Below are 9,085 nucleotides of genomic sequence, written 5' to 3'. Positions count from 1 at the left end.
CTGACACTGTCTTTGGTCCACAAGAGAATGTAACTGAGAGAATGGGTGGCAACGTGCGGGAATACCCGGTTGAAGTTGCATTGTTCACATCCACATGAAAAGAAGGAGTAATAGCGTTCCCCCTACCAAACTTTTGAGACGTATTCTGTCTTACTGTTGATGTAAATGCAGTGGAGACACCGCCCTTAATCTGCAATCTCTTTATTGCTTCTCCAGTTAGTCTCAATATGGAGGACAAAGGTGGCACCCGTCTATTTGTTAGCGCTATTATCTCGCCTTTCAGTTCGAGAGGAAATTTCCTAAACAGAATCTTAGCCATCAGTCTGGCTCCGCCAGAATCGTCCACAGAAAAGTCACACGAAAAGGAATTCCCCAGCTCTTCCAACAGCGATGCCGTCCTGGAAACGAAGTCCCCCAGCTCAAAAAGGGCTCCACCTTTCTTTGGTACATAGTCCAGAATATCCTGGAATATTTGGTCAATGATTTCATCCAGGTCCAGATACTCCCTCTTCAGTATAGCCATGGCTTGCTGGTAATTGGTGTCAGTGCAACTCAGGTGATTTACCAGCCTCAAGGCTCTGTCTGAGAGTGAACACTTCAAGAAGTTCAACCTCTCGGCATCATTGGCCATGCCGATCACGCAGTTCTCAAACCTAGTCAAGAAGTTTCTGAAACTCATGCGGTCGGACTCCATTTCCTGTCCGCTAAATGTAGGCCCTGTGATCTGTATACGTGGGGGTTTAACAATGAAGGAAGAACCTCTCCCGGTAGTTGCAGAAGCCCTTGAGAACTCAAAGGCAGATTCTGAGTAAGGACTGGGCTCTGGCTGTCGGTATGCTTGATCCAAATCGCCCAAGTCTTCATAATAATCCTTTAGTTGAGGCAGCCAAGCACCCTCAATCTCGGCAGGTGTACTCTCATCAAAGGAGCCTAACTCCAGCTGTGTGATACAAGTCTCTAACTCGACAATGAATTGTCGAATCTCCGTCCTTAAGAATGAGTACGCCGATGGCCTAACTCCATCACGACACATCTTCAGTCGTCCCTGAATCTTCTGAGTCAATGACTCCCTTCTGCGTAGGAGCTGCTCTTTCGTGACGTTCATGACAGTAGTTAACCGACGAAAAAGTAAGCAGCAAATCCTTTGCAAGATGTGGAAAAAAAAACTATTTAGAGGGTAAAGTAGATTACCCGGTGATAGCGTAAGCTCCGAGGGGTTGCAAAGGATGCCCTAAGCGACCCCCCCCCCCTACTGGGTCGAGTAACAAGTTTTGTAGTACGGCGAGCAGCGAGTAACTAATTTGTGCCAACCGTTCACCAGTAACTCGTTAACAGAACTGGCGCTAGTCAGAGACACAATTCTTTTATAACAGAAGAATAGTGCCTCCCCCTACTCCTCCAAGTCTATAAGAGACTCGTTCTCTCAACCACTCAGATTAGAATTCCGCCCTCGAGGCCGGCGCCACCAAGTAAGCAATCTCCTTTTTTTATTTTTATTTTTATTTTTATTTTCTCACATTACACATTTTCTCACTAACATTTTGTAAACACGGAATACACGGAGGCCCAAAATTTCAGGCAGTCGAAAGACAGTGAAAATGACGTCATGTAATTAAAAGAAAGGAATGGGGTGTCGGGTGTGATAGGTTTTTTTCCTAGATGTGCATCCGTACATCCCTATTCTGAACGTTTGTATATTTTTTTCCATTTTTTTAATTTAATTATTTTTCTATGTTCATGTTTTTAAATTGAATTTTTCAAAATTATTGGGTTGAATCCAAGTTTAGCGTTACAAATTCCAGAGAATTTTTTGAGAATCGGCACTATTGCTAAACGAATTATTTTGCGCTAAATAGTATTTTTTGTTTAAGCATCGAAAAAAATATCGAAGCCGGTGATTTTGTTTACTTTATCGCCATCATCTAAATTGAAAATAAAAATGTCCGCTTCTTGTCTTCTTCATAAAATCATCTTTTAATCTGATTGGTCAATTTTTTTCTTCGAGAGTCACCTGCCTGCCCCCCCTTTTTTTTTCATTTTTTGGAGGGGGGATTTTCACTTTATTTGAAATAAAGTAAAACAAACGAAAAAATTATTAAACAAATTTTTTTTTTCCTTCAATGTGCGTTAATGTTACGCTTTTCTCAAAACTTATTTTACCGAATCCGTACAAATGTAAAATAAATGTTTAATGATTTTTGTTTTATTTTTTGTTCAAATCTTGTTTACTAATTTTTTTCGTTTGTTTTATTTTATTTTAAATAAAAGGAAAATTCCACAACCACCTCCACCCCCAATTGAAGGGGAAAAAATAAATCTTGTTTAATAATTTTTTCGTTTAAGTGAAAATCCGTCTCCTCACCCCCCCCCCCCCCCCCGTTCATTTTGTTACTTACTTTAAAAAATGTTTTGTAACTATTTACTTTTTCTTTTAAATCTTCAAAAGTTTTGTAAATATATTTTTTAAAAAATTGCTGGCGAATATTCGAGCATGTTTGCTATTTGACGTGTTTACAAACAATCGACGCCATGGGTTTGTGCCAATGTCAAGGTCGAATCACCGGTGTTAGTTGAAATGTGCGCCGGGCACCGCCAGACGGCGTCGACTGCTGCTACAGGGTATCTATTCTTTACTTGGTTCCATTTTAGTTAGAAATCTTTTTAACTTGTATGTTTTAGATATAAAAAAAATAGCATTTATTTGCCTCCACCGATGACAATGTTAGAAGTTTTACACTTTGAAAAATGGATTTTTTACACAAGTTTTTTTTTTAAATTAAAATGTGTTTGTATATATATATATATATATATATATATATATATATATATATATATATATATATATATATATATATATATATATATATATAACAGTTTTTATAATTATGCATTTTTAAACTTTACATTGAATTTGTTAGTAGATGGGGCAGATAATAGGCATTAAAAAAATAGAAATCCTTCTGGACTGAGACAATTTTAATTTTTTGTTTTCTTTGGGGAAAAAGCTACATAAAAATTCGATGTTTTATAATGCTTACATATGACACCCTATTTTCTTATAATACATCCCCACTTTATGCCGATCTTTACCGGCATGGGAAGGTCAGTAAATAGCCAAGTATGTTTGTTCTTTTTATATAAAATGCAAGTTGTTAAAAGATTTGTAAATAAAATTTTGTATCTTTAAATATTTTTGTTTGTTTGCTCACTATATAAAAATGTAATTTTTTTTATTTTGTATTCTATTTACAAATACGTTTTGTTATAAATTCATTTTTAAAAATAAATTTTGTAAATAAAACTGTTATTAAATAAAACGCTATTTTCAAATAGTAGACTCCTATTAACCCTCGTAGGGAGGAAAGAAAATTTCAAACTTTTTCTTTTTTGTTTTTATTAAAAAAAATAAGTTATTTTTGAAAATGTTTTTCGTTTGTTTGCAAAAAAAAAAAAAAAAAAACACGCAAACTGTTATTTTATCTGAAAAGTTTAAAAGGAATAAATGTATATATTATTTTTATTATTCTGTAAAGTGTACATAATTTTTAAAAAATATTTTTATAAGAAGTTTTTGCGTATTATCCATTTCTGATTGATTATTTGTCTTTGTTATATATTTGAATATTTATTTGAATGTTTGTGTATTATTTGATTAAATATTTATTTATATATTCGAATTTCTTTTTACACGATATTAAAAAAATGCGTAAAATTTTCGAAGCAGCACTCCCACTAATCTCAGGCACGAGCCGCCACTGATAGAAACTATATTAGTGTAAAAAATTTAATGCATATTTTCTGCTACTTTCATTTTCATAGCTGGCATTTATAATAGTTAATTCTCTTACAGAACATAGTAACCATATATTCGTTATTATAATATGTAATAATTAGGGCTGTGACAACAGAATATTCTTTTCATTCTTTTGACTCTCGGGTATATATCCGACACAGACACAATCAACCGAGAACCGCATCTATCTATATAAAAACATATAAGATATTAACGGATATATACTCAAGAGTCAAAATGATTAAAAGAATATGCTGTTTTCATAGCCCTAGTAATAATACTCGTCAAAGATGATGTATTATAAACCATAATTAAATATCAGTTTTTCTTTATGTTCAATAAAATTAGATATGCAGTTGCTTAGTTTGAACTCTATTAAAACTTTTCTTTTTGTTATTAGTTTCTATAAAAGCTCTTTTACAATTGTCCATTTCTTTTTTAAATTTGCATAAGCCTTGTATTTTCCTAGTTTATGTATGTTAATTTGTCTGTTTAGCTATATGCTAGTTTTATTTTATGATAAGTTTTTTGTTTATATTATTTAACTGTAATTCATTGAGATGAGCATTATTTAATAATTTTATTTTATTGCGGACAAATTATCCTCATCTTTTATTAGTTGTTTCACAGCGTTTCAGCCAACTATTCCTCTGGCTTCGTCAGGTAGCAACTAGGACGGATAGGAGCTCTGAATCTCCTGACTGCATCCACTGCAATTACTGCCTTCCGTAGTAGTTGTTGTCGTCTCACCACGTTTTTGGCCAAGTAAGCCTCTGGCTGGTTTTGGGTAGGATTGAAACCGCTATCTTCAAACAATCATCACCTGGAACCGTACAGATTCAACATCTCTATCAACTGCACCAGAGGCCTATATTAGTCAGGACGAAAAGTTACATCTTGAAACTTATAGTTTGTGTAATTGTTATTACTATTCATCCTTGTTATTTACTCTTTTAAGAACCTAATGTAGTATTAATTGTTCCGAAGTTATTTATGTGTGGTTGGTTTGCTTCCCTATTACTGTAAGATATTTTTTAATTCGAACTCATAAATTTTAAATAAAGATGTTCAAGTTTTAGAAAGATATTTAATTGTAATTCGTTTGTTTTAAATCTTTGTTAGTAAAAAGTATTAAACATATTTAAAAAGAAAACTACAACCAATTCTTATTTTGTTTATATCTGTTAGGATTTTTCTTATTTGTATTCTTTAAACTCTTAAACTTTTTAAGTATTTAATGGCTTAGTCAGGACTTGTTACTAAGTCTTGTTTTATATTAACCTGCTATAGAAGGTATTTTAATATTGTCTGTTTCTATGTCATTTGCATACGTCTTGCCATTTCCTAGTTCGTATCTCTTAATTTCTCTATTAAGTTTTTTCTCGTTCTGTTTTGTTATGTTCTTTGGTAAGTGTCTGTGTCTTTTGTATTAATTATGTTAAAAGATTTTGAGGGGATCTGGTGTACAGTTTATATAACGGTTATATAGCTGGATCCCCTCTTTGTAGGCTGCGTATATGAACCGGTTACATGAATGGGCTGCATGTTCGATAAGCTGGATCGTTGGAGGTTGACGTTACTAGAACAGCATAATAAAGAAAACAATCAACAATAATGGCACATGTTACGAGTACATTTAAGACATTGAAATGAATCACGCTGAAACAGGATCATATATTTACATATGTACAAGGAATATTTATTTACATAGAAAAGTTATGAACGTTACAGAGTGTTTGTGTGTTTATAACGAGCATGCATGTAGATAAACGTTTGTCGTGTGTATGCGTACATGAATGTATGCAAGAGTTTGTCGAAGCATACGTTGGAAGTCCATTGTGGGTGTAAGAGTTTGTTTATATGAATTTCATACTTATCTTGAGAAAAGATAAACGCCCTGTCGAGGCATGGGCGTAATTTGCATGCCATTCACATTTGAGGTATAAATTGAAGGCAAACACATGCTGTCAGCTCTATGTCTCCAGTGGGAAGAGAAAGAAGAGAGAGAGAGAAAATGGAAGAGGAAATGGAGAGCGTCACCTGTTGCATTGGTTAAAATGTGTATGCATGGATGTGTGTGCGGTTTGCTTAAATGCATGTTACATTAAAAAGGTTTGTTCCTATGAGTTCCATCCATGAAGATTTTTTATGTGTAGTTGTAATTGCTATTGATATGCGATGTTGGATATCATTGTTATTATGTACTCTTTTATGAACCTCATCTAGTTTTAATTATTATCATAAGCGAAAAGCGAATTCTGTAGTTTTTATTATTATTATTAATGACATTCGATCTCAATGTTATTATGTAGCTTACCTATTTCAAACTTACATACACCCACATATATAATGTATAATGTGATTCATATTTAGAAATTTAGCCTCAGCAGAAGCATCTTGAAATATTTCCATTTCTTCATTCTATGCATAATTTATCTTTTTATAATATATTGACCTCACTCTTTTTTCTTGTACCCATTTGTGAATTATTTCACAGAATTCTGCCCTTTGGATCCCATCGAAATATCTTCCAGTTAAAAGATTCCTTTAGATTTTTACTTCTGGATACTGGACTTTTGACAACTTTACTTGGATTTTACCGTTATTGGATATTCTACTCTTCACTCGACCATCCATTCATGTGAAATAATTTTTGTTTTTCCCCCATTCCTTCTGCTCCACTATTTTTTAAAAACTTTTACACATATTTTTTTTTATTTCTATTATCGAATGATCGTGAATATGAAGTTCTCTGAAATCGATTTCCCATTTTGGAAGCATTGACTTTTTTGTGAATTTAGCCTTTTTTTTTTTTTAGCTTTTTCGACATTCAAATGTGTTTGTATGTTGTATTGTTATATTGTAAATAAAGCAAATAATTTCCAAAAATTTAATCACAATGTGGGTTCGATATCAAATATTTTATTTCAGTGAAAAAGTAGAAAGGAATAAGTATACAAGTAAGCTGTTGATTATCTTGTTACATGAGTATTTTCCTTCTGAATATAGAGCCACACATCTTGCAAGACTATTTTTTCCTACAGTATGGCTCTTGGAATTCATTTTTGAGGTGAGCATTATATATTAATTTATTTTTTATTTCGGACTATTATTCTCATCTTTATTAGTTGTTGTTTTTGATCTTTTATTGGTTTTGTTTATTCACAATGCTTCGGCCAACTATTCCTCTGGCCTTCGTCAGGTGGTAACCGCGATGGATAGGAACTTTGAATCTCCTAACTGCATTCTCAGCCATCACTGCCATCCGTAGTTGTTGTCGTCTCACCACATTTTTGGCCAATTAACCTCTGGCACACTTTGGGTGGGATTGAAACTGCTATAGTTCCAGATGAGCATTGTCTGAACATAGCGGTTTCAATCCTACCCAAAGCGTGCCAGAGCTTAATTGGCCAAAAATGTGGTGAGACGACAACAACTACGGATGGCAGTGATGGCTGAGAATGCAGTTAGGAGATTCGAAGTTCCTATCCGTCGTGGTTACCACCTGATGAAGGCCAGAAAAATAGTTGGCCGAAACGTTGTGAATAAACAAAACTAATAAAAGATCAAAAACAACAACTAATAAAGATGAGAATAATAGTCCGAAATATAAAAAAAATAAATTAGTATGCCTCTTTTATAATTATATGATCATTGTTTAAGCCAAGGATGGAGCATTTTACCAGATGCCAAACATTCACCTGTTATTTTATACGTTGCAACCGAGAGATCTTTTTAAGATTCTAACTGTCCCTTTGCGTGCAATGATTTGAATCTCCTTTGCCCTTGGTTCACCAGATATATTTGTCAGATAGTCTTTAAGATTCTTTAAACTAAATCCTCTTTTTTTAATAATTACTGGAATGATAGAAATCTTCCTAAGATTCCAGTTTCTCTACATGTCATACATAAGACTCTAGTATTTCATAATATTTTTCCTCTCAGCTCTGTTTAACCCAGCATCATTAGGGACACTAACTTCTAAGGTTGCTTCCATCTCCTTTCTCTCCCATATCACTATCAGGTTTTATAGCTTCGTTTTCGAGGTACAAAGCTGTGACGATTGCAGTCATATTAGATGATATATGACTTGTTTTCGACTGTTCTTTCAGGTATATGTTCTTAAGACTTTCTGCTGCATTTGATATTAAACTTCTTACAGATCGTCGAGTGGAGATATATTTACACACTTCATCATATCGCATTGTATAGTAGCCGTCCGCTAGAAGTACTTTGCAGCTGGATATCAGCTGGCTCCCACTCTCTACTTCTGTGCGGCAGAACTTGCATTCTTTCATTGCTGAGACCACTCATCTTTTTAAAAGTCTTAGTCATCTAGCCTTGATCTTAAGTAGCTTTTAGAATCTTCTCTTGATCATTGTGGAGCGATCCTTCTTTTAGCCAGCTTATAGAGCCTTCTTTATAATATTAGTTTAATTCCCCCAGAAAATATTTGGTGCATTGTTGATTGGCCCATTCTTTACATTTTTTTGTCTTGGAAGGTTTCTGTCGACTTTTTTTTAGCTATTTTCGTCGTAGATTTTTTTTTCCTGTTTCTGTCTCATTCGTAAAAAAGTCTTGCCCAAAATGTTTGGCCAGTTTCATGATGGAGGTTTTTCTACTGGCTTTTGTTTCATGATGTTGATATCCAATCTTAAGTGTTGGATTTTGGGAGCTCATCAGATATTGTCCAGTGCTCCAAATAATTGCATAATAGTGTTGATGCTCAATCTTTGAGACCCCTATACTTCCTGTCTATCTGGGTAGATACATTCCAGGCAGACTGATTTCTGTATATAACTTTGTACATTGTCCACATTTTCCATGTCTTAGTGTCTGTTTGTCTTTTTGTGGTCAGTCGACAATGCCAAAACCATATGGTTAGTTGGTTAATGGCAGTTATTTTTTTTTTTGCCTGCAAGTTCCGTTTCACACAGCTTCCTGACTGGACGTATCTAATCACTGCCAATTTTTCTCTAATCTTTGCATTATATTTATATTTGTACTTTTATTGCTTTTCTAGCTCCATGTCTGTATATTCATCCCACTGTATATTTTCATTTGGGATTTTCTTCTCCAGTATGTGTTTGCATATGTCGTAACCTGTGTATTTTCTGTGTAAAAGAAGAGCAACATACTTCATAGGAATATGGTCTTTCTATTTTTTAAATTTTCTTCCTTTGAAGATTGTAACGCTAGGTATGGGGAAGGCAAACCAGCTCCCAACATTACCTTGCTTTTTACTGAAAGTAACCAAGAGGTCTTTTTAATATCCTCGTTGGGCCATTAAGT

The sequence above is a fragment of the Euprymna scolopes genome, chromosome 45 (genome assembly GCF_053919585.1).
Source record: "Euprymna scolopes isolate OS-2025 chromosome 45, ASM5391958v1, whole genome shotgun sequence".
Taxonomy (NCBI): Eukaryota; Metazoa; Mollusca; class Cephalopoda; order Sepiida; family Sepiolidae; genus Euprymna; species Euprymna scolopes.
Note: the sequence above shows the minus strand (reverse complement) of the source record.